This window comes from Caloenas nicobarica, chromosome 1, assembly GCF_036013445.1.
Source record: "Caloenas nicobarica isolate bCalNic1 chromosome 1, bCalNic1.hap1, whole genome shotgun sequence".
NCBI classification, from domain to species: domain Eukaryota; kingdom Metazoa; phylum Chordata; class Aves; order Columbiformes; family Columbidae; genus Caloenas; species Caloenas nicobarica.
This window is the reverse complement of record NC_088245.1, coordinates 41,528,002-41,541,846: the sequence shown is the minus strand read 5'-3', so window position 1 is coordinate 41,541,846 and position 13,845 is coordinate 41,528,002.

The window sequence follows — 13,845 nt, the reverse complement described above, 5'->3', positions numbered from 1 at the left end:
TGACACGGGGAGGCACGGAGCCTTTCCCTTTTTGGGTACAGGTAGGCCGAGCTGTAGGGGCTGGAGTTAGTTTACAGCTGATCACTGCACAGCCTGGGCAGGGATTAGGGAAAAGGCTTAGTAAAGCCTCGTTCCTCTTGAGGTATTTGCCCCTTTGCTGTCTCGGAGAGGTGAAACGCCGGCAGGGGAAGGAACTGGGCAGGGTGCAGTGGTGGGGATTGGCCTTCTGTCAGCCTTCAGGGCGGAAAGAAGGTGCTGGAGCCCCACGCTCGTCTGGTGCTTGGGTATGCGAATATCTGCCGGGTGTTTGGGCAGTGACAGAGTAGGTCCCCAAATAGGGTGCTCCGGCAGGGCACAGCAACAAGGTGGGACTTGTGTCCCGAAACCTCCGAAGCGAGGGGTGTGGGGGTGTCGTTTAGACACTTGTCACAGGGGACTCTGTTATTAAGAAAGAAACTTGCAACTTGAGTCACTGAGCGGGCGGGCTCCCGCCTGAAAGGAGGAGACAGCTTGGGTAGAACATGCCACACTTCAGCCTGGGGCTGTTCGGTCTGTGACAGCAGCAGTTTCTGACACTGCTCTGGGAGAGGGAGGGGGCTGGCACCCAGAGGAAATCCTTATGCAAGCATGAAAAGCCGTCTGCAAGGCAGCCATGCCCAGGACTGTGTTTTAATACAGGCCCAGCAAAACAGCCCGAGTTTGCTCTGCCAGGAGAGCGTCTCCTGCTGCCCCAGAGCCTCCCGGCGACTTGGGATTGTTGGGGTTGGTAACACATGGCACAGGCACTGCCGACAGCAGGTGCCTCCCCATGCCCTGGCACTTGCTGATGTGCCAGGAGCGAGAGGTGGAAAATCACTGCCGGTGGGGGGGCCGGGACCTGCCGAGTCCTTGGCGTCCCCAAGGAGCGCTCTGGCCAAGGCCACCTGCTCTGGCCAAGGCCACCTGCTCCCTGCTCGCGTGGCCACGGGTGCGAGGAGTGAGGATGGGGCCATGGTCACAGAGAGACAGGCAGGTCTTCCCACCCCTTGTGTGTCCTCTGCTGGAGCGCAGGAACCAGCCCAGAGGCGGGCAAGCTTAGCCACCCCCCAAACCTTGTGATTTTTTTCACTCCGTTTCTGTGGCCGGGCTCCAATTCAAACACAGCCGGGAACACGCTCACCCTGGCCCTTGCAGAGCTGTTCTTCCCCTGTCCCCCTGCTGCCACGTGTGTTGTCGGCTCCAGAAACCTGGTCTGATTTTGTGAAGCTGCTTATGAACGAAGCTTTCACCCCCCGGCCACAAGACGCCCCAGTGCAGGATCAGCTCTGGCTTGGCACATGTGGTGCGTTTGAGTCAAGCTGATCAGTGAAGGGCCAATTTGCGTGACAGCAAATTTGCGCTTGGCCATTGCCAGCGGCAAAAGTGACTCTAGTGTGGTAAGTGCATGTGCCAGGGAAGGACACCGGATTATTTTTTTCCCCAAGAAGCCTTCAGAGGCATGGCAGTGTGTTAGGAAAAGGAGATCTCTCTGAAGAAAGTTCGGGGCCAACTTTTGCCGCTTTAGAGGGGAAGGGAGAGGTACGGGCAGAGGCCTCTGGGAACTCCATCCCTCTTCGTTGAATGCTGAATTTGTTCCTCCTTCACATGCTGTTCTGCAGTTGCTGAGACCTAGTTGGGGTTTTTTTTGCTTGTTTTTGTTGGCCTTGCACTGCTGACGCAGCCTGACTGCTGAAGGAAGCACATCTGCAGGAGGGAGCGTGTCCCTCCCACTCGATGGGGTGTCTCCACCAAGGACAAAGTTTTCCTTCTTGTGAACCAGCTAGGAACTGCTTGCGGAAGATGCAGCTGGGACTTTAATCAGAAAAAAAAAAGAAAAAAATCCACACAGGGCAACGTGTAGGGAGGGCAACGGGCGATGTTGCTGCAGCAGGACATGCTGCTTCCATGGCATTTGCTTTGTCTGCAGAGCTCAGCGAGTTCATGCAAGGATCGAGTCCAGCCCCACTCAGCAACAGATGCTTTTGCATTTTCTGATCTCCCTGCGGTCAGGTTCAGTGTCAACACACGCTGCTCCAGGCTCCTGCAGAGGCCTGAGCGACGTTGCAGCAGGCCCTGTGTGCCTTTCCAAAATCTACCGAGGTCTCTCTCCATCTCTGCCTCTGCCCAGCATTGCTGTGCGGCAGCCGGGAGGACACACTGGCATCAGCCATGGAGCCTGCTGAAGCAGCAACACTCACAGCGCACAGGGCAAGCGAGAAGCTGTGGGCATGCAGAAAAACTGGGGGTGAACCTGAAGATACCTTATCAGCTGGAGGAGCTCTGGGGTTTGCATCCTTGGGGGGACAGACTGGCAGCACAGCAGAGAACTTAGGGGAAAGGAGCGGCAGAGACGTCTGGAAGACCGCAAACATGAGCTGAGGGAGGGCTGAGGAGTGGAGGGAAGGAGGAGAGCAGCACCCTGGAGATGTCCGAGGTGTTTGCACACAGGGAGGCTGCAGCTCCCCTCTTCCCTTCACCACCCAGAGAGACACTGCATGTTCCTGGTGACCCAACATGGGTGGCAGCTGCACAGGTCTCCTTCCCAGCCAGCACAGCCCAGCGTAACCTCCCTGTCCCTGCCCAGCTCCCCGCTTGTCACACACACGATCGTCCTCTGACTCTGCCTCTGGGCTGGTCTCGACACGGTGGTTCCCCTCTGGGGACACTGCCGGCTCTCCTGTGAGTCACAGCACTGTCACCTCCAGCACAGACACAGAGACGCTGACACTCTGAGAGGGGCCGCAAATTCAGCAGGGAGCACGAGCATGGGGACCGGCACCCATCGGTCCCCTCGCCACCTCGCGCAGAGCCCGCCAGCACTGGGAGATGCTCTGAATGGGAGCGGAGATGATGCAGAGGGACGGGATGGAGAGGTGTCTGGAGAGGGCAGCTTCTCCCTCACAGCCACGCCACTGCCAGCCATCCGCCAAGGAAGGGAAGGGGCTTGACAAACCTAGACAAAAACAAGATCCAACAAAGAGAACCCAGAAGGGGTGTAGGTGGGCTGCGATGCTCCGAGGCAGAGCCGAAGGTGCCCAGTGCTGCCAAGGAGAGCAGTCTCGCTGTGTAAGCAGTCGCGGTTGGACGGGGCGTTGAACGCTATAACCTACAGCCTAAGTGCTAACACATCAGCACTGGGAACCACAAAACAAAAGCAAGAAACTTTCCTATATTCCAGATTATAAATTGCAGCACAGATCAAGTGTATAAAACCACACAAGAGAGACCTCATTTGGTCGTTCAAACTAGAAGCTGGGTCATTGAGACTAACTGGTTGGTACAAAGCCATCTAATATTATTCTGATAAGTCTTTATTTTTGGTCTTGGAGTCATTCTCTTCTCCAAACACACAGTGCTCTTTGAAAAAGATTATTTTCCTCCATGGAGATACCTGTTCTGGGAACTTTTTTGACCAACCAGTGCACATAAGTAGAAACCTTCCCGAAGCCAATGTTTAAAGAGGTGGTAGTGGGGACTTCAATAACCCCATAGCAAGTAAAAAATAATACAACAGCTAAGCAACATGTATACCGTCAAATTCATATTAGACCAGTGTTTACTGCGGGAGAAACCCACTGCCCACATCTCTTTGTCATATATTCAGCACACAGACAACATCACGGCTGAGGAGATTTTCCTACTTTATATTTTTTAAGAAAAAACCTCAGGTTTCCCAATGTGCACCTTAAAATGCTACAAAAGGACCCGAGTCCATTCAGCCTCGGCCTCAGTGTTTTATATCGTGGGGTGCCCGAGACTGAACCGCTGACTCCTCCGAGTGCACGGAGTGACTGCTGAGAGCTGCTGCAGGGACCCGCGGGGCTTCTTGGTCTCTGCCCCCTGTCCCTGAGCTTCCCTGGAAAGCGGGATGGACTGGTTGAACGAGTTCATCTGAGGACCACAACAGTAATCTGCAAAGTATCGCTAGGACGTGGAGGTCTGTGTGCTGCGTGCTGACCCTTCCCTTGCCTGGCCAGTAGAGCTTCATAGCCCAGAACCGGTTGGGGCTGGACGTCTTCCTTTAACATGCCCGGAATGTCCTGCAAAGTTGCGCAAGTGTCTTCCCCAGCGCTGTTCTGCCCACATAGGTCTGCAGGAGCTGGTGGGAGCTGCCCATTGCTGTGAGGAAACCACAAAATTAAGACCCCAGCTCTCCGCTGGAGAAGCCCGTGTCGGCTCAGCGGTGCGGTGGGCTTCCCACAAAAGGCTGAAGGTGCCTTTTGGCTTCCAGAGCCTGGGAGGTAAAAGCTGAGGGTTGCTGTATCTGCCTGGTCAAAAAATTCCACTGATTTGATTCGGTGAGACTTGCTGACCTTGGCAGAATGGGGTACAGGGAGCTGGCTATGATCTCACCCCAAAAAAACCCAACAAAACAAAACACCTCCCCAGATATTTTTCTGTGATACAACTCTGTTGAGGATTAAGGTACAATTAACAAGCGGATTCCCGTCTACTTCACTGTCTTTAATTTTGCCGCTTCTCCCTGCAAGGTCTGCAGACAGAAAAGGGTCTCCACCACAGGTTGTGCCGCTGCCCTGCCAGCCAAATGCACTGAGAACATTTCCTCTCCTCCCGCGCCTGGCAAGGCATTTGGCCGCCCTGTTCTTCACCCAAAGATATTGGTGGTGGAATTAATAACTGCTGCTCCTGGAGGGAGCCACGCTTCCTACTGGAGGTAATTGTCACTTGGCAGGATCTTACTCATCTTGTGGTGGCAGTGAGTGGCTTTCCAGGCTCTGCCACCGTTGGAGCAGGCTGCGGGGCCACGGCTCTCCACCTCGCAGCCACTCAAAAGCCTCCTGCCCCGGGGCACAGCCGGCTTCACTCCTGCCTGGAGCCTGCCCTGCCAAAGTGTTTGCTTGTGCCAGGTGAATGCTGGCCTCTGCACACCCTGCCAAGCAAAGCAGGTGGACCTCAGGGGGTTAAATCCTCACACTGGCCTGCAGCTGAGTCTGTGTGCTCTCCCTTGCGGATGCTCTTCACCAAGAAGATTAGAAAGGAAGGTGAACAGATGCAACTGCATCTCTGTAACGTTTGCCATCACCTGCACCTGCTGCCAGAGGCTATAGGAAGACCCCAAGAGTGTGGAAGGTTTCTCAGCTCTCTGGCTGTTACACCAGCTAATGCCACCATGGGTGCTGGTATTCCCCAGGTGGGAGTTCATCCACCTGGGGAACTTGGGAAGCATTCTTCTGTAAAGCCCCAGCCTTCTCCTCTTCTTTGCCTCTCTGTCTTCCTTTCTCCAATGGATTATTGTCCATAAATGCTGTGGCTTGCTCCTGGGAGCAAACAGCAGCCAGCAGCAGGGTGCAAGGGAGGAGAGTTCTGCCACCAGTGAGCAAGCAGCCAGATCTCTCCCTGCAGTACCTTCGCCTCCCGCTGGACCCATCCCACTGTGCCATTCCCCTGAGATCAGGCTGATTCCCTTTTCCACACCCTCCACAGCTCCTCCTGGTCTTCTCCACTTCCCTGGCTGGCAACAGCTGCCCTCCATGCAGCAAAACAGCATTTGCAAAAATGTCTGCACAGCACGTAGGAGCTCGTCACTGCATTTTGGCATGGGGGCTTCCAGCACAGCGCGGGTGCTGGCCACAGCCCGGTGCAGTTGGCTTGGCTGACAGAGGCGTCCCAGCTCTGTTAGTGCTGCTGCAACAGCCCAATTAGTCGTTCAGGTGTTGCCACAGTCTTTGGCTACGGCCCAAGAGCTAATGATAGAGCAGGTGGCAGATGCGAGAACTGCAGAAGCATGGCTGGAGTTGTGAATTCTGAACAGCTTGTTGAGACCAGTCTCTGCTGGCCGGCTGAGGCGATGGGTTTTGCAAGGTGGATTCGTGCTTTGTGTAAGTCTCCAAAACACCCGTCAGCCTTTGAAAGATGCTGCAGCTGCATTTAGCTCTGCCACTCCTCCCAGGATGTCCAAAATTACCTTGGCGTTCCTGGAGTGACCATACCTGTGACCACTGGTTTACAGCAGGAGGAAAACTCATTAAAGCCCAGAGGTGTTTAACCAAAAGCAAAGTGGCAATGGGGCTTTTACACACCATGCATGTGTGCACCATACACTATGATGATAGAGGGGTATAAATGTAATCACCTGATGAAAGATGGGCTTGTCTTACTAAATTCCTGAGCTGTGTGTCTACCACAAATGGCCTGAGGCACTTGGGAACTACTGACCCCAAAGCAAAGCTATGGGGGGAAGCTGGGGGGGAGGAGAGGAGAGACTGAAGACTATCAGTAGAAGCTCTGTGTAGAGGCTGAAGACTGTCAGTAGAAGCTCTGTGTAGAAGCTTCCACTACAGGCAAATCAGCAAAGAACGTGCAACTTGACATGCAGCAAGAGCTTGAGAAGGTTTTCCCAAGCAGGCTGAAGAACTGGTTGGAAAGAGGCTTCCAGCTATGACCAAAGAAGCTGCTGATGCAGTTTGACTCCCGCTGTGCTTACGGAAGCAGGAGTTTGTATATTCTTTGTAGGCAAACAGGATTATGTCAAACTACCTAACATCATCATTCAGTTCGCTTACTAATGGAAATACCGAGTACGGACTAATTGCTCAAGCCAAAAGAGAGGCAGGTTTCTGTGATCACCAGGCCGTGTTATCTGTAAGTACAAACTGCTGCTGCGGTGCCCTATATAAAGCAAGACTACAGATGCATTTTTATTTGCTTACGTGCACATGAACCCTCTGAATCTTTTCCGTCTCAAGTTCTTGTCGTTGCTGTCCTTCCCCAGGACCTGCTTCTGCTTCGGTTGTGCTCAATATCAGACCTGACTTCAGTTACGGCCCTTGGGTGTCAGCCCCTAAGTGGGCTGCCAAGAAAAGCGGTCAAAAGGTCTGCTCTTGGGTCTGTGTCCACTGTGTTGATGTTTCTTTTCCCCCAATGGCTCCAAAAACACCTTCAAGACCACGCATTGCTGTTGAAATACGGCCTCATCTTGAAAACAGCTGTGACGGTGGGTGTCAGGGCAGCCATTTTGTACTAATAACAATAATTTTGTACTAATACCGTGTCGTGGTAGGGAAGACAGACGTGACTAATTAAAATGTTGGGGAGATAGTCAAGTCATGAGAGCATTACTCAAGTGCAATTTAGCTGGGAAGCTGCAATTCACAGCTCTGCTATTACAAAAATACCACGGGACTTAATTCAGCAGACATCATCGTCAAGGCATCAGGGCATCATCCCACCTGAAAGCAGCTCCAGGCTGCCCACCACCCAGCCCAGGCATCGGTTCAGAGCCATCCACAGAGCACAGTCCTGGCTCCCAAGTGGTCAGTGCCATTTCCAGCAACTATAATTTTTTCTGGCCTAACACCAGGCAGGCCCGAGATGTCTCGTCTTGCAAACAAGCTCATAGCTCAGTGCGGCCTTGCTCAACATCAGAGTAACACTATCTGCAATGTGAAGAGGAATCCTGAAGTGCTATCATTCTTCACATAAATACTTCTTCATGCTCTATATAAATTTTGTAGCTGCTCTCTGTCCCAAGCCCTCTCCACGTCCTCTAAGGAATCACAGAATAGTTTGGGTTGGAAGGGACCTTCAAAGGCCATCTAGTCCAACCCCCTGCCATGAGCAGGGACATCTTCAACTAGATCAGGTTGCTCAGAGCCCCGTCCAGCCTGGCCTGGAATGTCTCCAGGGATGGGGCATCTACCACCTCTCTGGGCAACCTGTGCCAGTGTTTCACCACCCTCATTGTAAAACATTTCTTCCTCAGGTCCGGCCTGAATCTCCCCTCCTTTAGTTTAAAAACATTATGGCTTGTTGTGTCGTAACAGGCCCTGCTAAAAAGTCTGCCCCATCTTTCTTACAGGTCCCATTTAAGTACTGAAAGGCCGCAATAAGGTCTCCCCAGAGCCTTCTCTTCTCCAGGGCAACAACGCTGAGAAGATGGTGAAGAAACTACTTCCTAGTGAAGGGAGAGACTCGAGAGAACAGCTTAGTGCTTGTTATCTGCGGGTGAGTCCAGGCTCAAAGTGGAGTGTACGTAGCCATGAGTGTGTCCCATCACTGCAGGGAAGGTCCCAAGGTGCGCAGGGGCCTGCGGCACGAGGACTTCAGGCAGCAGAGGGAAGACAGGCAATAAACGTCAAACTCTATGGGCCTGATATAGCTTAACAGGAGAGCTAGTGCACGAAGCACGTGCTTTAGCAACTACGATCCCTCCCCTGCTGTGTCAGCCCCTGCTTTTACAGCTGTAGCAACAAGCAGCGGAGGTCTAGTGTGGTGGAGTTGTGTAGGAGGAGAGCTTTGCTGAGAGAAGTTTGAGCTGCAGATGGGCTTGGAGCCCACGATCTCAGGTGGAAATGGTGTTTGGGGCTGTAATACGGTTTGTAGGAGTTTGAGGGCTCTTTTATTGACAGCTCCAGCACTGCTTGGGCTAGTGGCCACCCCTGACTGGTGATTGAAGGGGGAGAGAGATGAGGCAGTGGGGGGAGAGGGAAAAGGATGAGGAAGAGGACAGAGCAAAAGAAATGCGAAGATCAAAGTCTAGCCAAGAGAAAAATTAAACACAGAAAGCAAAGGAGATGGAAGGAGGGGAAATCAAGGAGTAACACAAAGGGAGAGATGGAAGAGAGACGGCAGCCTTCCAATGGGCCAGAAAAGGGAGGCAGGGAGGAGCTGGGCATGAAGAGGACAACGGCTCCCATAGCTGGCACATTCCTCTATTGCTGTTGCTATCTTGGAAAAGATGAGCCTGGCTTCTTCTGGAAATGCTTAATGAGCAATTAGCACAAATACCTTCCCTGTTACGTTTTGTGACGCTTTGAAGCTAAATGACGTAGTTACGGGAGAGAAAAGCGATCCTGTGTGGGCTCAAGGAGGTGCTGCACCCCTGTAAAAAGACACTCCCCAAGAGGTTAATGCAGGGCCAGACCTGTGCAAGAGGCAGCAGAAGCAGCCGGGCTCTGGGGAAGGGCTGTTTCCGTCCCAGGGGGCCCTGTCCAAAGGAGGGGAAAGTTGCAGACGCATCCTGACAGCTCAGTGCCCTGCAATCAGCGAGAACAGCCCTGTGCTGTCACTGCCCCAGATCAGGAGATCACAGGCTCTTCCCCTGCTCTGTGTTGGAGAAAATCCCTTTTGTGAGGAAACACAGCTGAGATCTTCCGTCTAGCTGGCCTGTGCATGGTCCCCCCGCTAAAACTCCTCCAGCTCCTCGCTGCTGACTGCCGACGTGGACGTCACGCTCACCAGTGACGTCTCCTTTTCCGCACACTGGAAATGCCCGGTCTCATAGCTTGCCTCAGCTTGGCCAGGGCACGAGGCGAAGGGCTGGCCGTGGCTGCTGCCTCCCTCAGACGGGCAGGACGTGGCGGCCATGGCGAGGCTCAGCCGAAGGCCGGTGCGTGCCCGGGACCTCGGTCAGTGCCAGCGGGATGCAGGGGGAGGATGAGCTTCCTCAAGTCCGGACTCATTCACAGGCCAGCGGCCTCGCAGCGGGTCCGGCTGAGTGATTCGGAGCCAGGAAGGACATACACTGGGAGTTACTCATTGCTCTGGGATGTCAGTCCTAATGGAAAACAGCAGGGAGGAGTTAGAATATGCCATAAATATTTACTAGCTAAGACATCCATCTCCCCAACAGTTGTTAGAAGTCCGTCGCTGCCTGGAGGTTTCAGAGTTGGACTCCGGCTCCTGCTCCAGCACCAGGAGAACCCAAGCATCACCCCAGTGCCATCCCAGTGGCCCAGGGTCATGCCTCCCACACAGCAGGTGCCTGTGTGGCTGCCAAACCAGCCCCAGGCCTGCTGAGCCCCCGGGTGACAACACAGTCACCTGCTGTGCAGCATGGCTAGTTTGTGGTTATGGAAATAGCTCAGCATTTTTTAAGGCTGGGCTGAACTGCGTTGTTCTCCCCACCGAGGGGGTTTGCTGCTGAGAAACACCAAGGTCTGCCTTCGCTCTGGGAGAAGCTGACCGGGGCTCAGTGTTTTTTTCGGCAGCCGGCCTTCCATATGGAAACTCTGGGGTCCAACTGCACTTTCCTTCTCAGCCTGCACAGCCCAGGCACGTGGCTGGCGCACAGAAGACACACTTTAAATAACCACACCACAGTGACTCATGCCTTACCCAAGGCAGTCTGGCTGCTGGCGTATAAAGCATGAAAGCCGGTGATCTTTGGAAGAAGAGAGGATCCTACAGCGAGCAGACATATGGCTCAGTTCCTGGCCGGAAGGTGGGAGGGGTGGAAGCGTTGCTAGATGCGGCAGGCTGGAGGCCGAGGCTCGCAGGCACAGCGCGGCAGCGTCCCCACCGCTGCCCAGCGCTGCCCTCCCGACCTGCCACCACACGCGCAGCCCCCTGTCTCTGCAATTTCCCCGAGTCAGCAGCTTTTGGAGCTCAGGGCAGCTTGGGGAGGTGGGGGAAAGGCATGTGGGAGCAGCGCCTGAGTCCAAGTGTGGCTGACATGGGGGGACGTGGAACGCTCTTTTGCCCTTTGCAGCATTTGGCCTGTAGCACTGAGGACAAGGACCAGCAGTCCTGACAGCTCCAGTGGACCCTCACCTTTCCCTCAGGCACTCGAATCATCCTGCATTTCCCCAGTCTCCACCGGTCCCAGCACTGCACTTCTCATCCTGCCTCCGTCTCAAAACTCGCCCCATCCGCTCAGCCCCCTCCTCACCCCGGTTCCCCTCAGCACTGTCCCTGCTGCACCGCCTGCCCCTCTCCTCCTCCCCCAGACGCATCTTCCCATCCTCACACGCTCTCCTCTCTGGTTTCTAACCCTCCTGGGGAGCTGCTCTGCCACCCCTGTCCTCCTCCATGCCCCGGTGACATCTCCGCACCTCATCTCCTCCACCGATGCTGCCGCATCTTCCCCTCTGGCAAACAATCACCTCCTCGGGACCTTCCATGGTGTTTCCCTGACCTTCCCCACAGCCTCCGACCCCTTCCCACAGCCTTTTGCCCCAGAAGCCGGGCAGCAGCTCCTGCCTGCTTTCTGCCGGCAGCCCATACCGAGAGGCCAGCCTCTGCCCCCTGGCTGCACCCCGATTTCCCTCACCGCCCCCCCAGCCCCTGCCCACCACGCCAGCTGCTTTTCCCCGGCCCAGAGGCTGTTTCCAGGGCCCAGGCACCCGGGAGCTGCTCATCGGCTTTGGCAGGGCAGCGTAAATGTCACGTCCCTGCCTGTTCCCAGCCCCAAGCGATGCCCGCCTGTCTCCCATTATGTAAGGCGTAGCGTGTACGGGAGCTGGGAGGCCTCGGGCTCGTTTATGCACCGTGAATGACAGCTGCAAAAATGAGATGAGGACTATTTTTAAATCTTACCCCCCTCCGCCTCCCTCCTTCTCAGGCTCTTCCCCGCAGGCCCAGCCGGGCTGTGTGGATGTCCAGAACTGGCCCCGTGGGGGCAACCGGTGCTGCCGGGCTCTGCCCAGCGGTCCTGAGCGACACTTTGTACTGACGCAGAGGGACAAGCAGCGCCTCAGCACCGGGCTCGTGGCACCTGGAGGACACGTCCTCTTCCAGCCCTCCTTGCTCATCAACAAACAGTCCCCCGACATCCTCTCCTTCACCTCTCACAGCCCTCCTTGCTGGTGGGATCTGCGGTGCCCTTTGCCTCCCCCCAGCCTCTCCCTGTAACTTTAGAAAGGTCATTCCCTCCCCCTTGAGCCGTGGGGTTATCGCAATTCCTCAGAGCAGAGCAGAAGGGATCTCAAAGGGGGGAAAAAAACCCCTTACCTTCTCATGCAGAAACGTGATACCCCAGCACCACCCTCTCCCTCAGAGCAAGGGCAAGAGACAGATTCTGGAGCAGGGGGCTGCACAACGTCTCGTCTCCCACTTACCGCTGCCAGCACGGGGACCGGCAGGGGAGAGGCAAGGTGGGTGAGGAGCTGGATACGAGTGGTGTTGGTCACAGGGAAAGGAAAGGTATCAAATCCGGCAGCATTTTGCCCCAGAATGCTGTAAGACAAGCACTCCTCATGACAAAGCAAGGGAAGAAGACAGGCAGTGGGTGGACTCTGCCTGCATGCTGCCACTTTGGCTCTGAATAAATACAACAGTTCAAAGATATGCCCAGCAAAGAATTGTCTGAAAAAAACAAGTACGAGATACCACTTCACCTGGCTTTGTACATGCTGGTCTGGACATCCCTCCTCAGGAAGGATGGATTTGACCTGCAACAGGTGCAGAGCAGGCTAGAGAGCCACCATCGTGAGTGTGCAGCTTCTTTAATCTAAAACAGGAGAGGCTGAGGGGGGAACAGGATCCGTGCATCATAAATACATGCTAGGGCCAAAGTCTAATTTGTACTCCTAGAAGCTCATCTGGATCACAAATATATTTAGACTTAAAATTAGAAAGAAGTTCCTAGCCAGCCATGGTATAAACTTCTGCGACAGCCTGTCAGGCTGGAAGGTGGGCAGAAGAAGCCTAATTTGGTAAGAGATCTAGCCGGCTGGTAGTCACTGCATGGCAGGAGAAGAGGGAACCCAGAATGAGCCATAAACACGTCTGAAATAAAGCTTGCGACCATGTACCCAAGCTGGTCCCCAGAGGGATGGGTACAGAGCTGAAACTTCAGTGTGTTGCATCCTCTTTAGGTTACATGCTATTAATATTCTGCTTCAGGTTCCTCCCAGATCCTTGAAGAAGCAAGGAAGAGGTCACCTCTTTTCCTCCTGTTTTTTTTTAGGAAATTGTTTCATTTCCTTCATCGCTGTAACCTCTCTGCCCAGGGCTGGCCACAGGGCTGGGGTGAGGCAGGGAGGGAGAATGGGGCCACTCCTGCTGCTCTTAGTCGTGCTGGGGGTGTGCTGGTTTGCCTTGCTCACAGGCTCAAGACAAAGGCAGCTCTAGGGCCAAGAAGGCATTTCCCTGGGGCTTGGTGTTCTGGGCGACCTGCGGAGCCGGAGCTGTTGTTCGTTGCAGAAAGCAGTGCCCTTGTGGGACTCCTTGGCTGCTTTTTTGCCATTGCAGGAGCTCAGGGACACTAGAGACACCTTTGTTCTCTGCCACCTGCTCCCTCTGCCGTGTTCGTTTCTTTAGGCTTCTGCGGAGCTTCACCGCGGGCAGTGAGGGGGTGTTTTCAGGCTGAGGTGGTCAGGACATTCCCTAGACGGTCCCTGCATGTCTGGACTTGGGCATTACACTACAGTGTGTGCAGGTCCAAAGGACAAGAGTCAAAGTCCCGGGTGTGTGTTTCCATGTGGCATGGAGCCCACATTACCCTGACAAGGTCCTGAGGTTTGTGACCAGGGCACCAGCTCCTTTTGCTTCCTCTGGGTCCTTCTCAGTGCCAGGGGCAGCTGGGCACAGCTGTTCTGAATCATAGAGTAGTTTGGGTTGGAAGGAACCTCCAAAGGCCATCTAGTCCAACCCCCTGCAATGAGCAGGGACATCTCCAACTAGATCAGGTTGCTCAGAGCCCCGTCCAGCCTGGCCTGGAATGTCTCCAGGGATGGAGCATCTGCCACCTCTCTGGGCAACCTGTGCCAGTGTTTCACCACCCTCATTGTAAAAAATCGCTTCCTCATGTCCAGCCTGCGGTGGGAACCTTGGTCAGGGCTGTGGTGGGGTCAGTTCAGGAGGCTGCGCAGAGCGGTTAGAGGGCAGCGGGTCCCTCAGCAGCGGGGTTAAACCTGCCCTGAGGCCGCTCCCAGCCCCTGCTGTGCCCCCCCGGCCCCTCAGCCGATCCTCCCGCACCGCACACGCTGCCTGCTTTGCTGTCGGGCCGCAGGGACCAGAGGCAGCCGCGCCCGGCAGCAGGTGCGCCGGTTGCCGGGGCCACCGGGCGATGCAGAGCCGCCCTGCCCGGGCCGGTGAGGTGCGCGCTGCCGCAGCGGCACCTGGCGGCGGCCGCTGGATGGCGCG